The sequence below is a fragment of the Oreochromis niloticus genome, linkage group LG2 (genome assembly GCF_001858045.2).
Source record: "Oreochromis niloticus isolate F11D_XX linkage group LG2, O_niloticus_UMD_NMBU, whole genome shotgun sequence".
Lineage (NCBI taxonomy): Eukaryota > Metazoa > Chordata > Actinopteri > Cichliformes > Cichlidae > Oreochromis > Oreochromis niloticus.
Genome location: NC_031966.2, coordinates 15,232,437 through 15,249,746, shown reverse-complemented (window position 1 = coordinate 15,249,746; position 17,310 = coordinate 15,232,437). Strand labels below are relative to the sequence as shown.

The following is a 17,310-nucleotide window of genomic DNA, read 5'->3' as shown; positions in this document are numbered from 1 at the left end:
ATCTGTTTGGCCATAACCAGTTATAGTGTCAGCAGCTGTTGGAGGTCAGGGGTCTTTATAATTACAGTGCAGGTGGATGCATAGATGTAGTGTAGAACTGAATTAAGCATGCTGACTTGTATCTGTTTAAAAATCCTTCGTTACAAATATTAGATCTGATTCAAGGAAGTAATTATGATGACAACACAAAGGTTGTTGGATTTGATATTCAGACTGACTTAATTAGACAAAACATTCCACATTAACACACTTACAGAAAAAAACTGTCATTTCTTATTTTTCTTATTAACAGTGAATCAGTGTGTGTCAGTGAATGCATCGTGTGTGCTTCACGGCTCCATCTAGTGGACTGTTAGTAGAGCAGCTGATGGCAGCTTCCTCTGCCTCACACTGCTGTCTGACTGCATTCAGCTGACACTGAGATGAAGCAGGAAAGAAGCAGCTGATATTTGGACAGCACACATGATGGAAAGGAGGATTTCAATTGATATGCACATGAATGATTTGTGTTTCCTCTGCAGGTGAAGGTAGAAAGTGTGTGTGAGCTGATGTGAATTGAGCAGCATGGATCAGTGTGAGGACAGAGAGGAGGGAGTCCCTCCCTCTAAAAGCACTCTGTGTGGGGAACATGAGAGCCAGACCAAAGCTCAGAGGTGAGATGACCATCTCTAACTGTCCATGACTCTTCTCCATGTCACAGCTCAGCACTCACATCACTGCTCCATCATTATTCACAGGAACCCACCTGGACCTCCACCCAGCTCTGTGTCCTTACAGAGTGAGGCGCCTGGAGGTTTCCTCATTGATTTTAAAGTCTCTGCTGCAGAGAGGTGAGCTGTTAGTAACATGAACTCTTTGATTTAAATGATTTTGATGTTTCCTGGTCTCTAAAATGCATCTCTGTAGGGGAGCAGTGTCTCAAAGGACACACAGGCTCAGCTGTAACTGTCAGTTTATCTGGTTTTAAGACACATTTGGACACAATTGGCTGTTTTTAACTATTTATTTTAATCAGAGGTGTAAATTTAGACCTCACACATCTGGATCCTAAACTATGATAGAAGCAACTGCTAGCAGTGGGTAGTTTGACTTTAGCCTGGTGACTAAGCTAATAGAAACGTGCCAGCTGTTCTCTGTGAGGATGATACGCTGCAAACAAAGGTTTGTGCAGCTGCTCTTCAGAAAAGTGTTCAGAGAACAGCTGCTTTATTAGACAAAGGCTTGTCGTGTGAGCCCAGATGTGTGTGTAACAGCTGGATGTCACGTCTCCATCCCGCCTTTATTAATGAACTTCCTGTTGCTTGCAGATGACAGGAACACAAAGTGTTTGTGTCACGTGATGCTGCAGGATTTGTTAACCTCTCCATGATGGTAACATCTCCTCGTCTAACTGCAAACACATGAACGCTCCTAACAGCAGCTATCACAGCCACAGAGACAGACTGTTTCTCACTGTTGCATTCAGGGACATTTGTTTTCCTGTAAAAAGCTGAACTCTAATCTAAGGGGACTGTTACTGACAGGAAACAGCTGCATTATCTGCAGTCTGTGTGATCACACCTGCTTCAATCGCTTTATCATTGAACAAAACATGTTTATGTCTGCAGAGGTCAGAGGTCACAGTCTGCAGGATCCAGGTGTCCATCTGTGAGGAGTGACTGGTCCAAACATGACCCTCCACACTTCAGTGATGAACCTGGACCAACGAGGTCAGAGACCTGTGATGAGCTCCTTTACATGTTTTTGTTTTCCTGGATAAATATGACCAAAGATTCATTAAAAAGATAAAAATCTTAGACTTTGTCCTGTAGCGCTGTGTGGCAGGCAGGATTGGACCCAAACACAACAGGATGTAGTCAAAGAGGCAGCTTGATTTCAGCTGTGAACATGCAAACACTAGAAATAAGAAAACATAACTGTAGGTTTGCAGTGAATGAAGCCTCAGCTCAATGCTCCACTTTGTCCATCTTTTCCTTCTCCAAACATCCACATCGGTAGTCTTTGATGGAGTTTTAAATATTTACTTACAAATGTCCAAAGATGGGTTCAGGAGACCTGAATCCACCATTATTAAAGCTAAAATAGTTCACAGGGTTTGGACTTTGTTAGGTGATGTGAGAACATCAAAGTGTTTTTTATCTTTAAACAGTATTTTTATCACTTTAGTTGCTCTCACAGCCCTGTTTGTTATTTTCTCAGCAGTGCTCCCACCAAACACCTTGGAGGACACGTTAATGTGTTTAGATTTCATTGGTGTAAACACCAGTCACACAAGGTAACCCATGGAGGCAGCAGCAGGCTTTGGTAAAGTCTGTTGGCTTAAACTAAGAGAGTTTATTTTGTTAGCACAAAGAGCTGTCAGCTAAAGCCCGAATGCACTTTGAATACAGATAAAGTGAGAAAAACACTTTAAATACAGCAAACACTTAAACTGACAACATGTTTTTCTGCTGATCATCCACAACTTGAACTTTTAACTTTAATTTAAACATTCATGCTAGCAGCAGGCTATGACTGTCCACTCAGCACCAACACAGGTAGGAGTGAGCAGTGACGAAGCAGGACTGTGGGCAGATTTGAGCTACAATCCTATTGGCTTCTCAGTTTCTCCAAAGAAAAGGAGAAAAGTTCTTGGTGTTGTGAAGATGTGAGTTGGTCTTGTTGTCATGGGGCTGGACGGATGCTGGCAGTGAGAGGCTTCAGATATTCATACAATGTTCAGTAAAAGAATGAGAAGAAAGCCACTGCACATGAAACAAGCTGCTCATAGTGTTTGTTTACTGTATTTGTGCCACAATGTCAGATCAGTTGTAGATTCACATGAAGACTTGACCAGTGGAACCACTGCAAGTACTGCAGTACAGAGCAAAGACTAAGCCAGGAGAGCTCTACAACTTTCTGAAAGGAAATATCAGAATATTTGAGTCATAAGAAAAAGTGTCTCATGCAACAATGGCCCTCAGCACACAAAACAATCAAAGCAGAATAAATATAATATTTTAGAAAAGCCGATCAAACACTTACAGGGACCTGAAGAGAGAGAAGCCAACAAAATGTTAAGGCTAACAGAGGGACTCAAGCACAGACTGAGTTCTGACAAACAAAAAGGTGACAGTTTATTTACCAAAGGGGTGAACCACAGTGCTATGTATGTGTACAGTGAGTTGGGGAGGGGGTCCACACACTCAGTCCTCTTCAGCCACTCTCGTCCTGCTCTCCACTCACACAGCCACACACAGGAATCACAGGTAAGGCTCCGTAACCAGGTCCGGGGAAATATATACACAAATTATACACAAAGTTAACCCAACTGGCGAGTTTAGAGAGAGATTTCTTAGCAAGGAGCTGAGATCATGAACACAGGAGGTTCAATGTCCCAGCGACAAACTGCTCCATGCTGCAGCGTTAAATGGTTACCGGTAAGCCCAGGTGAATCAGCAACAGGTGTAATCATTATAAGTGTTTGGACCAAGAGCGAAAGCCCATTACAAGCGCCACCCAGGCAGGCAAAACGCTAGCAGGAGGAGAGAGCAAAACAAACAAAACCTGAAAAGCCATTATGAGCCAGCCAGAGAGAGACAGAGTTTTATACTAGAAGAGAAACCTGCTCATCGTCATCATGTTTATTTAAATAGAAAAAATCAGAAGTTTCTGTGTGTGAGAGCGCAGACAGGAAAAGCAGCTCATTAGTGTTGATGAAATCAATGAAGCTTCAACTTTGTTTCCAGACTGAATGCTGCCTTCACTCTTCTCTGTGACTGTCAGAACTTCTGCACCATTTTTGAATTTGGATATTTTAGCAACAGTCAGTAAATGATTTTATTGATAAAGAAATGTGTTCACAGAGAGAGGAAGAGGAGTGGTGTGTGTGAGGAGCAGCAGCTGTGCTGCTGTGCTTTGTGTCAGGACGTCCTGAAGGATCCAGTCTCTATCAGCTGTGCACACTGTTTCTGCAGACAGTGCATCTGCTCATACTGGGACCAGTCTGCTTCATCAGGAGACTGCTCCTGTCCCCAGTGTGGAGAAAGATCCAGAACGAGAGCTGGACTGCAGACAGCCAGTCAGAGCAGCTGTGTACAAAGTAAGACTGAACATCTGTCTGCTGATGGACTCATTTCTGAAAACTGGACTTCTTGTTGTGTTGTTCAGACATTGAAGAGTTTTCTTTCTCTTTAGTCTAATTGTTTTTCTTTCTTTCAGCAGATGTTTGTCTGCAGGAGGTTATAGATGAACATAAGATCAGTCTGAGGAGGAGATGTGAACGTGTGACTGAAGGAAGTGATGAAACAGGAAGTAGAACCCTCCTCAACAGGATCTACACTGAGCTCTACATCACAGAGGGACAGAGTGAAGAGGTTCATACCCAACATGAGGTGAGGCAGCTGGAGACAGCTTCCAAGATGGACGCCCTCCATGACGCTCCAATCAGGTGCCAGGACATCTTTAAAGCCTTACCTGACCAACAGAGACCCATCAGAGTGGTTCTGACCAACGGCGTGGCTGGTGTTGGAAAAACCTTCTCAGTGCAGAAGTTCACTCTGGACTGGGCAGAGGGCTTGGAGAACCAACATGTCAGTGTGGTGGTTCTGCTTTCATTCAGGGAGCTGAACCTGATCAGAGATGAGCAGTACAGTCTTCTGGAGCTGCTCCATGTTTTTCATCCAACATTACAGAAGGTCACAGCAGAGAAGCTGGCTGTCTCTCAGCTTTTGTTCATCTTTGACGGCCTGGATGAAAGCAGACTTTCATTGGATTTCACCAACAGGAAGCTGCTGTCTGATGTCACACAGAAGTCATCAGTCAGCCAGCTGCTGACAAACCTCATCCAGGGGAATCTGCTTCCCTCGGCTCTCGTCTGGATAACTTCCCGACCCGCAGCAGCCAATCAGATCCCTCCTACATGTGTCGATAGGCTAACAGAAGTACGAGGCTTCACTGACGCCCAGAAGGAGGAGTACTTCAGGAGGAGATTCAGTGATGAAGAGCTGTCCAGCAGAATCATCTCCCACATGAAGACATCCAGGAGCCTCCACATCATGTGTAGTATCCCAGTCTTCTGCTGGATCACTGCTACAGTTCTGGAGCACATGTTGACTACAGAGCAGAGAGGAGAGCTGCCCAAGACCCTGACTGACATGTACTCACACTTCCTGCTGGTTCAGACAAAGAGGAAGAAGAACAAGTACCATGAGGGACATGAGACGAGTCCACAGGAGCTGACGGAGGCTGACAGGGAAGTTCTTCTGAAGCTGGGGAGGCTGGCGTTTGAACATCTGGAGAAAGGAAACATCATGTTCTACCAAGAAGACCTGGAGCAGTGTGGTCTGGATGTGACAGAGGCCTCGGTGTACTCAGGAGTTTGTACAGAGATCTTCAAAAGAGAGTGTGTGATCTTCCAGAAACCAGTCTACTGCTTTGTTCATCTGAGCGTTCAGGAGTTTCTGGCTGCAGTCTACATGTTCAACAGTTTCACCAACAGGAAGATGGAGGTGGTGAAGAACTTTCTAAAATCAAAATCTTTGATAAAGAAGATTTCAAGACTTTTTGATAACAGAGATCTCCAATCACTCGATGTATTTTTGAACATAGTCTTGTATAAATTTCTCCAGAGTAAAAATGGCCACCTGGACCTGTTTGTTCGCTTCCTTCATGGCCTCTGTCTAGAGTCCAACCAGAAACTCTTAGGAGGTCTGCTCGGTCAGACAGAGATCAGTCCAGGAACCATCCAGAGAGTCATCATCAACCTGAAGAAGTTGAACAGTGATAAAATCTCTCCAGACAGAAGCATCAACATCTTCCACTGTCTGATGGAGATAAATGACCTCTCATTATTTCAGGAGATCCAAGAGTTCCTTAATTCAGAGAACATATCAGAGAAGAAACTCTCTGAGATCCACTGCTCAGCTCTGGCCTTCATGCTGCAGATGTCAGTGGAGGTTCTGGATGAGTTGGACGTGCAGAAGTACAAAACTTCAGAGCGGGGACGACAGAGACTGATTCCAGCTGTGAGGAACTGCAGAATGGCTCGGTGAGTCCAGATGATCATTAACATCATTAATTAGTGTATCGTCTTGATGCATTCTCAATCATCCAGGTAAATCCCAAAAAGGTTGATTCTGTTCATCTGGACGTAGCGTTTTCAGTGGGAGAAACGTTTCGTCACTCATCCAAGTGACTTCTTCAGTCTCTGCTGACTGCAGGTTTCCCCAATCTTATAAACAGTACATTTGCATAATGACTGAAACTAGCACCACTGAAGGAACAATGGGCTGGGAGGTCAGTTCCTTCATCATAATTATGCAAATTATCATGCCCACTGATCAACAACCACTGATCAAGGCCCACTGATCAAATACCACTGATCAATGGCCACGAGTACCATTCACAGACAGTTGGGGAATGGCTGCAATCACAGCATTGTAAGACGGCGAAAGATGTACCCTTAGGCCCCCTCCTCGATTCAGAGATGGTCTTTCCCTTTTCACGTAAATGGCCTCCTTGACTCCACGCTCAAACCAGCGTTCCTCCCTGTCCAGGATGTGTACATCCTCATCATTGAAAGAGTGTCCACTGGCCTGTAGGTGTAAATAGACTGCAGAGTCCTGGCCTGATGAGGTAGCTCTTCTGTGTTGTGCCATCCGCTTCGCTAGAGGTTGTTTGGTTTCCCTGATGTATAAATCATGGCAATCCTCCTGGCACTGAACAGCGTACACTATGTTACTCTGTTTGTGTCGGAGGACTCGATCCTTGGGGTGGACCAGTTTTTGGCACAGCATGTTTTGGGGTTGTTGGAGTTGGGAGTTCGCCTTGTAATTGGAAGGTTACAGGTTCGAGCCCCGGCTTGGACAGTCTTGGTCATTGTGTCCTTGGGCAAGACACTTCACCTGTTGCCTACTGGTGGTGGTCAGAGGGCCCGGTGGCGCCAGTGTCCGGCAGCCTCGCCTCTGTCAGTGTGCCCCAGGGTGGCTGTGGCTACAACGTAGCTTGCCATCACCAGTGTGTGAATGTGTGTGTGAATGGGTGAATGACTGGATATGTGAAGCGCTTTGGGGTCCTTCGGGACTAGAAAAGCGCTATATAAATACAGGCCATTTACCATTTTTTGGGGTTTGAAAGCCACAGAGACGCGGTGTTTAGAAAAAATGCCTCTCAGCTGTTCCGATACTCCTGACACTTACGGGATCACTACAGGTTTTCGCTTATGCAGCGGTTTTCCTTCTCTCCTGGATCGGCTGAAGCTTTTTTTAGGTGTCTTCCCAGCTTTGACAAAAGTCCAGCTGGGATAGCCACACTCACTCAGGGCCTTCTTGATGTGCTGTTCTTCTGCTTCCCTGGCCGCTGTGTCCGTGGGGATGGTGTTCGCTCTGTGTTGTAGCATCCTGATGACATCCAGTTTGTGCTCCAGTGGATGATGATAGTCAAACCTTAAATACTGATCCGTATGTGTAGGTTTACCGTACACGTCAGCTTTTAGATGTCAACCAATACTGATGGAAATCTCACAGTCTAAGAAGGCTAACCTGCCACTTTTCATATCCTCCCTGGTGAATTTGATGTGTCGGTCCACCAAGTTAGTGTGATCTGTGAATTGTGGTACCTCCTGAGATTTGATTTTCACCCAGGTGTCATCCACATATCTGAACCAATGGCTTGGTTGTGTTCCAGGGTAAGATAGCAAAGCCCTCTTTTCCACTTCTTCCATGTACAATTTGGCCATGATGGGTGAAACTGGGGAGCCCATGGCACACCCATGTTTCTGCCTGTAGAACTGACCCTTGTATGTGAAGTAGGTGGAATGAAGACACAGTTCCAAAAGCAAACACACTTGGTCGATGCTGAGAGTGGTCCTGTTGCTGAGGTTGGGGTCATCCTGGAATCTCTTACGAACTACCTTCAACGCTTCCGTGACTGGGATGCTGTCATGGTCCGTGGGCCTGTGTCTGAGGAGTCTGTGTGTGTGTGGGATGCTCTGGTGGCCACACGGGCTGGGCCATCACCGGCACACCTGCTTTCCATCGGGGTGATTACCTGAAGGACTATTTAACCCCGTGCTGACGAATGCTCCACCCCAGTCCGTTCATCACCTCTCTGTGGTAACTAGCCTCCTGTGAAAGCGTTGCACTAATGTATTATTTGAACTGCATTAAATCTGCCTTCGTGTGTCTAGATTTTGATCCGGCGTCCTGTATCTGCCACCTGCCTGTCCTCCTGCTCGATTGGACCACCCGGTGCATCATCTGGCCTCATCACTGACTCCACGGATTCCCTTTTCACGGACTTTCACACTCCCCTCCCAAGTCCCACGGTCCCACTCTGATCGCAAGCCAACTACTCAAACCCTGTCTTGTTGTGTTCCCTTGTTTTCCCAACTCACTAGTAATTTTCTCCCCTTTCTGTTGCAGCCTCCCACTGTTCCGATTTCGGCTTCCTCACGTCATTTATTTCCCCGTGTTTTTCAGTTCCTCGTTTCCTTCTCTGGTTATCCCGGGTCACCTTTTGTTAATATAATAAAGTGTTTTTTCCTGCTCGCACTTGAGTCTGCTTTTGGATCCTTTGGTGCATGCGCGCCTCGGCGCATGACAGATGCACGTAAAGAGAGATGTAACATCACACGAGACCATGGTTTCATCTGCCTCCATAATGACATCTCTCACCTTCTCAACAAAATCCAACGTGTTCTGGATGTGGTGTTCAGAGCTGCCTACCAGCGGGTTGAAGATCGAAGACAGAAACTTGGAGATGTCATAGGTGACCGAGTTGATCATGCAGACAATCGGTCTTAAAGGTGCACCCTGCTTATGTATCTTCGGTAAACCATAAAGACTTGGTGTAGATTCCCCTGGGTAAAGCCTGTGGTATGAGGACTGATCAATAGCCTTGTCTTGTTCTAACTGCGTCAGACAGTCTATCACCCTCTTCCTGTAACCACTTCCTGGGTCTCGTTTAGGGGCTTATAAGTATTTTCATCACTGAGAAGTGACAGAATTTTCTCATGATAGTCTTTGTGGTTTAGCAATACTGTGCACCTACCCTTGTCTGCCGGAAGGATGTTAATGTTGTTGTCATTACTAAGTGATGTGAGTGCCTTCCTCTCCTCCATGGTGATGTTGGATGCTGGGGGCTTTGCATTGCTGAGACAGGCTGACACTTTCGTCCGTAGTTGCTCTGCTTCCACTTCTGCAATATTGTTGTTTCGAATTGCTGTTTCTGTGGCTGTGATCAGTTCCACTAGCGGGATTTGTCTCGGCGTGACAGCAAAATTCAACCCTTTAGCAAGGATGTTTTTCTCTGTTTGGGTGAGCTGTCTGTCAGACAAATTCTTCACCCACTTGTCCACATCCTCGGTGTCGCATCCTTCCCTCTTTTGGCCGCTTAGGACACACTCCGTATTTTGCTGTGTTTTCCGACGTACAACAAGTAAGTCAAACTTCCTTTGTTGCCTGGTCTTAGACTTCTTGTGCTGTGCTAGACGAGCCTTCTCAGTGAAGTCAAACACCTTTTTAAGAGAATTCTCATCTAGAATCATGGTAAGTCTCTGTCGGATCTGCTCCTCTTGAGATTTTAGCATGTCGACGGTAAAATTTGTTTGCCTCACCCATTCATTAAGCAGCTGGTGCTGTGCCTTCTGGAGGATTTTTGTTGCCCGGAAGCTTTTAACTGAAGAGCTCATTTGCAGACTTTTAGGAGTTTTGTTGGCATCTGAGACTGAATCTCAGGTGGTTCCTATAATCCGCCATCTTACGTGCTGTTTGCTCATACTGACGTACAAGCTTTAGGCAGTCCTTTCCAAAGTGGGTTAAAATGTTTCTCCCACTGAAAACACTACGTCCAGATGAACAGAATCAACAGTTCTTGGTTTAGGGTGTGTCAAAATCTGGTCTCTGTGTGTGTTCATCAAGCCCACTGACCTGTGTGCGATTACACGGCCCAGAAACGTTACTTCTGGTCGGACCAACTGCAGTTTTTCTTTACTTACTTTGAATCCACATTCTGCCAATCGGTTCAGTACCAGGAGCGAGGCTGCTTTGCAGCCTGATGCTGACTTGGCTGCAATTAGAAGATCATCAACATATTGTATTAGTGTACAACCTTCAGGCAGATGGCACGGTGACAGTGCATCTTTCAGCACCTGATTGAAAATGCCTGGGGACAGTGCAAAGCCTTGTGGCAGGCGTGTGTATCTGTATTTCTGGCCTCTGTATGTGAATGAAAAAATGTCCCTTAGTGACTCATGTAAGGGGAGACAAAAGAAAGCATTAGCAAGATCAATACATGTAAACCACTTTTGGTCCCATGAGATGGCGGTTAAAGCCGTGTATGGGTTTGGCACAGGCACAGTGTCGGTGCGCAGTATGGCATTAATGGCCCTCAGGTCATGTGCCATCCTGTATTTTCCTGTCCCGTGCTTCTCCACTGGCAAAATAGGTGTGTTCCAAAATGACTGTGAAGGCTCAAGCACACCTACTTTCAGTAGCCCTTCAATGGTTTCTGCAATTCCTTCCTCAGCTTCCGGTTTGTGTCTGTACTGTGGTCTATTAATTGGCGCCTCCGACTTCAGCTGAAACAAGACAGGTGAACAGGTAGCGAGGCCGACGTCAGTGGGCCCCGTCGACCACAGAGTGTCAGGCAGTTGTGAAAGCGTGGCGACTGCATCAGGGTGGTCAGTTCTTTCCCTGCCATGTGTTCTTGAGATTTCCTGGTGTTCCAGAACCACTGCATCATTAGACAGACAGGTGATTCGGTACGTCTTGCACTTTGGCGCATACCATACATTTGGAATCTGAGTGCTTTGCCACCAAGCGTTATCCAGCGCCCGCTTGACCATCGGTCCCATTTCTCTAGCCTGATGACCTATGTGGACCGCCAATGTGACATGAGGAGCTGAATCTGATCCCATCTCGTACCAAGGCAGTTGTTCGTCCGTCAATTTCACAGCCGCTGCTACTCCTTCCGGGCCAACATAGATATTGTGGCTACGCACGTTCCAAATTTGACCTTCAAGGTCAGATTGAAAGCTTTCTCGGTACGTGTCGTCGTCGTCCCTGTCATAAAAAAGAGTGACGTGGTATGGATCGCGCGGCGGGGTGTAGACGGCCAGGCTCATTATCCAGGGTTTCCACAGCTGATATTGTCTGAGAATGCCGTCTTCTACTAGCCTTCCCCAGTATATGTCGGCTGTAGCTTGTTCAGTGTCTTGGACCAGATATTGGTTCTTTGAAAGTGTCCCCAGGCACGGGAACTCTTTTCCTCCTGGAAGACTGACAGTAAGCCCATCTGCAGAACACATGATAGTGGCTCCCAGTTTCACGAGCAGATCCCTGCCCATGAGATTTACAGGCACTTGTGGGGACACCACATATTGGTGCTTCAAAGTTTGTTTTCCCAGCTTTGTGAGTGCTGGATCAGTTAGTGGCAGAGTCATCGGGACCCCGGAAAAACCCACCACACTCACAGTGTGGTTGGAGAGTGTTGCACTGTTTGGTGTGGCTCTCAGTGTTGAGTAAGTTGCTCCAGTGTCCACCAGGAAGGTCAGTTGTGTTCCTTCCACGGTCATTGACAGCATGGGATCTGCCATCCCCACGCTGTCAGGTTTCTCAGGGCCCCGTCAGTATTGCTCCTCCTCCCAGTTCCAGTCAGCCACTGGATACTGAGCGACTGGCGCTGCACCTGGGTTTGGGGCTTGGTGCCCTCCTCTGTATGCACCTCTTCCTCTGGGAGCTCCGCGTGCCTGGGTTTGGTAGCCTCGCCCTCGATAGTTTAGGGGCGGTTCCGGGCAGTCACGCACCCAATGTCCTTCTGCTCCGCATCTCAGACAGGCATTCCATGACGTGTTGCTGGGATTCCCCGTACCACGAGCCCTTTGTCCTCTCCCGGCGGATCCACCACGCCCTCTGAACGGTCCAACAGCTCCCCAATTCCCCGCGGGTTGTCGCTGCCTTGGTGCATTGACGGGCCAGCGGTCATCAGGGTAGACGTTGGGATCAAGATCTGGCCATTCAGGCACGGGACCAGGCTGGGGCTTTACCACCATTATTTTCTTCGTGGCTTCCTTGACCTCTTTCTTTTTCTCGCCTGCTTTACCTCTCGCCTCTATCAGCTGTAGTTTCAACAGCAACGCCTGCGCTTCCTCCAACTCCTTCTTCTGTTTGTTCACCTCATCCTGCTCCAGCGTCAGTCTGTGCGTCACGTGCCTCTCCCATTGGGTGGAATCTGCGACAGCAAAGTCTGGATTCTTTTCTAAATCAGTTCTCACTTGCTTGGGCAGCCCTGCCAGCACCGCAGCACGAAACCACGCCCTGCTTTCTCCTTCCCTGCCGGGGTGTATTCCCGTTTCTGACAGCCACTGCTCCTTTGCTCTCACTAAAAACTCACTAGGTGTGTGTTGTGGATCCCAAATTATTTTAGGAATGGCTCCCGTGTTGGGGGTTGGGTACTTCTCATGAATTGCGTCCGCTAGGTCACTTTGCATTTCACGATATGGCACGTCATTGGCGTGATGGGTCGTTCCGGCGATTTCTTCCACGTCTGATAACCCACACCCAAACATAGTCCTCCCAGCGATCCCGCGGAAGTCTCCAATCGCAATTTCCTCTCCTTCTGTCAGCATGTTCAGTTTCCTCAGCCATCTTGCTCCTCCCTCTGTGATGGGTGGCAGTTGTTTGACCAATGCGCCCAGGTCTCTTACCTTGTATGCGCGAGAGATTGGTTCGTGTTTGGGGCCCATTATCAGTGGCAAACTCAAACTTGTTGTTGTGGCTTCATCCCTGAAATTCACTTCCTTGCTCTTCCTGGTCTTTTCCGAGCCCCTTGGGACATCAAACACGGATTGGCGTTGTCCTCTGCCACTGGATTTCCGTTTTGTGCTTGGTTCTCTGCTCACTCTTCTGTTGCGCAGTTTGATGCTTGTGCCTGGGTCAGAGGCCGCTTCTGCTGCAATGGCTTCCTCTTCTCCAGTCTCTTCTTCTGATGAAGTCCCGCGGTTTTTGATTTCTTCCTCCGCAAGTTCCTTCAGGGCTTTCTGTTTCACAAGGGTCAGTGTCTCAACGACCGCCAGTAGAGCGTCTCGGTCCTCGTGCATGTGCCCATGCACTTGTCCTTCCCAATGGTCTTCCTTCACTGTAGTTGGCTTGCCTGGCTGCAGCTGTGCCTTTCTCCTCGGGGTCGGCAACTCAACAAACTCTGGTCTTCTGATTACCCCATCTGGTGAGGTCATGTCTTCAGTCAGGGGTGTGAGTGGAGCCTCGCTGTGACTGACTGACTCCCCAGGCCTCACAGCTTGTCCTGATAAGTCCTCCAGGTTTGAGGCATGGCCAGGCGAGGTCAAGCCTTCACTTGTGGCTGAAGCCGCCTGTGTCCCTCCATCCTCCGTGGTCTGTAGTCCCACTGCTGTCATCTCCTCGGCGTGGGTTGCTGTGGTTGTGCCTGTGTATCTGACGTCTGCGATTCCTCCAAGCACAATGCCCGTTTGTCCATCTGGGCCACGCACTTGTCCTCCTTCAAAAGTCATCATAGGCATCACGTAAGGTGGTGGGGCTTCAACTCGAAGAGCCTGAGGTGGGGCACTGGGCAGTTGCGGGATCCACGGGTATATTTTTGGTGTGTGTTGTCTGTTTGCTTCCTCCTCCTTAGAGGTGAGTTTTGTCATCTGATCCTCCAGCTTTTTGTTGTCGTCCTGTAACTGGCGCAAAGTTTTCATTATACTCACCATGTCCTCCATTCCCTTTATCTTCTGATCCTCCTCCTTTACAGGTTCCGTCTTTTCCACTTGTTCCTTCATCCAAGATGGCACTGCATTGCACATCATCATCCACTTACAGCAATTGCCATGCATTGACTTCACGGCCTTCATTTCCTTTTTTGTTTTCCGGTTGACTGAGCGGCCTCCAGATTCCTCCTGTAAATCTTTCAATTTCTTTTCACATCTCTCCCCTTCAGTTTTGAGCACAAGGTCCAGGGACACCCTATCATCCGGCCCTTTCTGTTGGGATTGAAAGAGTTTGCTTACCTCAGCTTCCATGGCTTGACACTCCTTTTCTGCTGCTTTAGATGTACCAGGACAGGCCATCCGTATGGCCTTTTTCAGCTGTTCCACCTGATCCTTCAGTGTTTTGTAACGCCTCTGTCCGCTGGCCGAGCTGGCCGCCATTTTGTGTCTCTCCCTGCAAGACAGCACTTACCTCTTCAAAATGGCTGCTGTCGGCTCCTCCCACCGAGTTACCCCAGACGCTTCCCTGTTCAGTCTCAGAGCCCGTCTCACCGCTCTAACAGTCACTTCCTCTTTTTCTCCTGCTTGGTGACACACACACAACAGTGAACTCAGGAATCACAATTCAGTTTTTATTTCATCAGTCGTCACAACCAACCCCTTGACAACACCCCGAACTTAATGTGCAAGGAACTGTAGTTTGTCACTGAAAATACACCCAAAAAACCCTTAATTAAGTTGTAGTGCCTATATATATATGTTTTATGTTATCTCCAACCCATTTAACTCCTGAAAGGCTTCACTGTGTTTTCTCCGAAAGCAGGCCAGCTGCCCACCACGCACCAGTGAGAAAGAGGAACCAGGCCCGAGCTCCCCAAGGACCAAGCAGCTCTTCTACTAAGCTAATTTAATAAAATACCACAACATCACAGTCAATAGCCACAATTTCAAACTCAAAATCAAGTATCTCAAATGCACTTATTGTCACAGGAACCAAATAAACACAAATCCACATTGTCTTTAACTTCGAGAGAGAAACCAGGCCTCCCCCTGTGAAAGTCGTAGCTATAGTGCTAAGGACAGAATCGCACCCCAAAGTGTGTGTAAATGCACTCAACCGTTTCAGCAGGCAGCTCAGTTCTTGGTCAGAGATATCTAAGCACAACAAACATCACATACAGAACAAGGCAAAATCACATAGAAAACCCCGAGGTGTGTAAACACAACACTGATCACATCCAGGGCACGTCAAAATAACATATAAAACCCTCATCACGTGTCTTCCGCAGGGCTCTCCTCTGGTGGTACCCAATCAGTGGTACCTGCTCTCTCGCACAGGTCAGCTATCATGACAAACAATGCCAAGGTCCTGCCCAACCACTCGTCAAACTCCGATTCTCTAATATCTTCTGCAATGGAGAACTCATAAGGTTCTTCCACCGTTTCCCCTCGCATGACACAAGTCACTGTAAGCTGATCTTCTCCTAATGGCACAATTTCTATCCTGCAGGAACCAAAAATGAGCATAATTCTATGTAACTGGACAGTGACAATCACAAAATCAAAGAAATAGAGGTCCACTGACCGACCAACATGCACTCCTTACTAAATCACACAATATCGCCCGCAGCAAACTCAGGGTAGATATGGTATCAACTATATTCACATAAATATAAAATCTTATTTCTAAAATCTGGGTAATTACATAAATCTTAGCAAAGTTATTTCAAATACTTAACTGAAATTACGACAAATATCACAGTTTCACCCCAAAACCGACAGCCAAAAAACACATGTAAGTGAAAAAACAACGTATTACTTATTATGAATATTTCTCAATATATTACAGTATTCATAATCCTCCGGCATTCATATATTTCATAGCAAACCCAGCCAAAAGTCATACAGCAATTGCAAACATAAACATCATTTATAGCATTATAAAACACAGAGCCAGAATTATCAATAAAGGCCTTTAGTATCCGGCAGTAGGCGTTTAAAGGACAATGGTAATCTAAGAAAGTCACAGCTGGCTCATTTGCATACAGACAGACACACACAGTCTTAAAATAACATGATATTTTCAGGTCTCTGTGTATGACAGACTTCCTGGATCTACAAACTCTTATATTATATTACAAAGACGTCTTATAATTACAATAACAACAATTATCAGGCCAGACATTGCACAACCTAAAGAATTTTGACAAATTTAAATTAACCCTCCAAGGGACAAACTCCAAGTTTTTTATTATCAATTACACAGTACCAGTTCCAAACTGTAGCTGGTCGAATCCCTAAGATCCCTAACACAATTTAAAAGCGTCTAACGCCCAAGCTCCAAGCTTTACTGCCCAAAAAAGCGCAAATACGGTTCTAAACGGTAAACTGATCTAATCAGTAGCTATTTTGGAGCGTCGTTATTCTCCACACTTGCCAAGTGAACTATCCCTCCCAGAGGCAGATGTCGAGCGTCCCCGACAAATTGGAAGCGTCACCTTCCGACCATGCACTTCTTAGAACTTCCAAAGTTCCGTTCTACAGAAATTTAATTACTTTCAGGACAACTCATAATATCACACAAGCAATTATGTTGTTGTCCACGCCCAACTTTATATTCAATTGACACCCCAGTATCACAATAGATGACCAATTACCTATTATCTTCTTTTATGTTAAACCTTTTTCTCATGTATTCATTACCTTTATCACAACACTATTATTGTCAACATATCATATCCGACTTTGCAAATTTTCAAACCATCACAACACAAACATTTACCAGTAATCTAATGAGTAGACTTTAATTTCAACATCCAATTCGGCACACTTTGGAATAATTCAACAGGTAGTGCCTACCTTTTAGATGGGCTGCCCTTTGTCCACTCAGTTCGATCACCGGGTCTGTCCGTGTGACCCCCTTCGGACGTCCAAACCTCCAACAAATCTCCTCACCTCAACCACCGGCCAATGCACCAAATGTTAAGGGTTCGAAATTGAGGGAAGATACAAAACCAGAATAGTCCAGAAGGGTTGGGTCAAAACAATGATTTTATTTAAACACACGCGCGGGAAGATAGTTACTGCACAACATCAGCAAGGATCTTCACCCAAAATACATTTCAGATTGCTTTTATAATATCAGGGTATTATGACGCCCCCTCATGCGTTTACAAGCACATAATTTGCATCTTAAGAACATTATTTGCCTCTTTTACAGACAATGATCAATTTTAAGAGATAAATGCAGACACAAGAGTTCCTCTTTCTGGCATCTTCTTCCAAATAAGGCGATGGTCTCAGGCCTCTGGGTCCCCATGGGCTGGTCCTCTCCTTCTTGTCACCTGTTGTTAAGTAGACTCTAGTGCTACAGGTTTGCTGAATGCATTCAGGCCTCTGCTCAGATCTATTTCTAGATTATATGTGATATATATGTGTTTTGTAAGCATGTGTGCGATCTTTCTTCAGCTCCCAGCCTCTTATCCAATGGATCGTCCGAACCTAATGCCGAACGAAGCTTTTAACCTTTAATTACCTGGGGGAGCTTCAACTCTTTTATGAGCACAGAACTGCAATGTGTGTATAGAGATATAACAATATAGAAA

General features: G+C 46.3%; 1 long non-coding RNA gene across 1 annotated transcript; it reads left to right on the top strand.

Moving 5' to 3' along the window:
* Nucleotides 1–726: 726 nt before the first annotated feature.
* LOC112847879 (uncharacterized) lies at nucleotides 727–4,367 on the top strand. Its single transcript, XR_003221717.1, has 4 exons — nucleotides 727–830; nucleotides 1,608–1,709; nucleotides 3,957–4,081; nucleotides 4,201–4,367. It is a non-coding gene; the product is annotated as an uncharacterized LOC112847879 (long non-coding RNA).
* The last annotated feature ends 12,943 nt before the right edge of the window (nucleotides 4,368–17,310 follow it).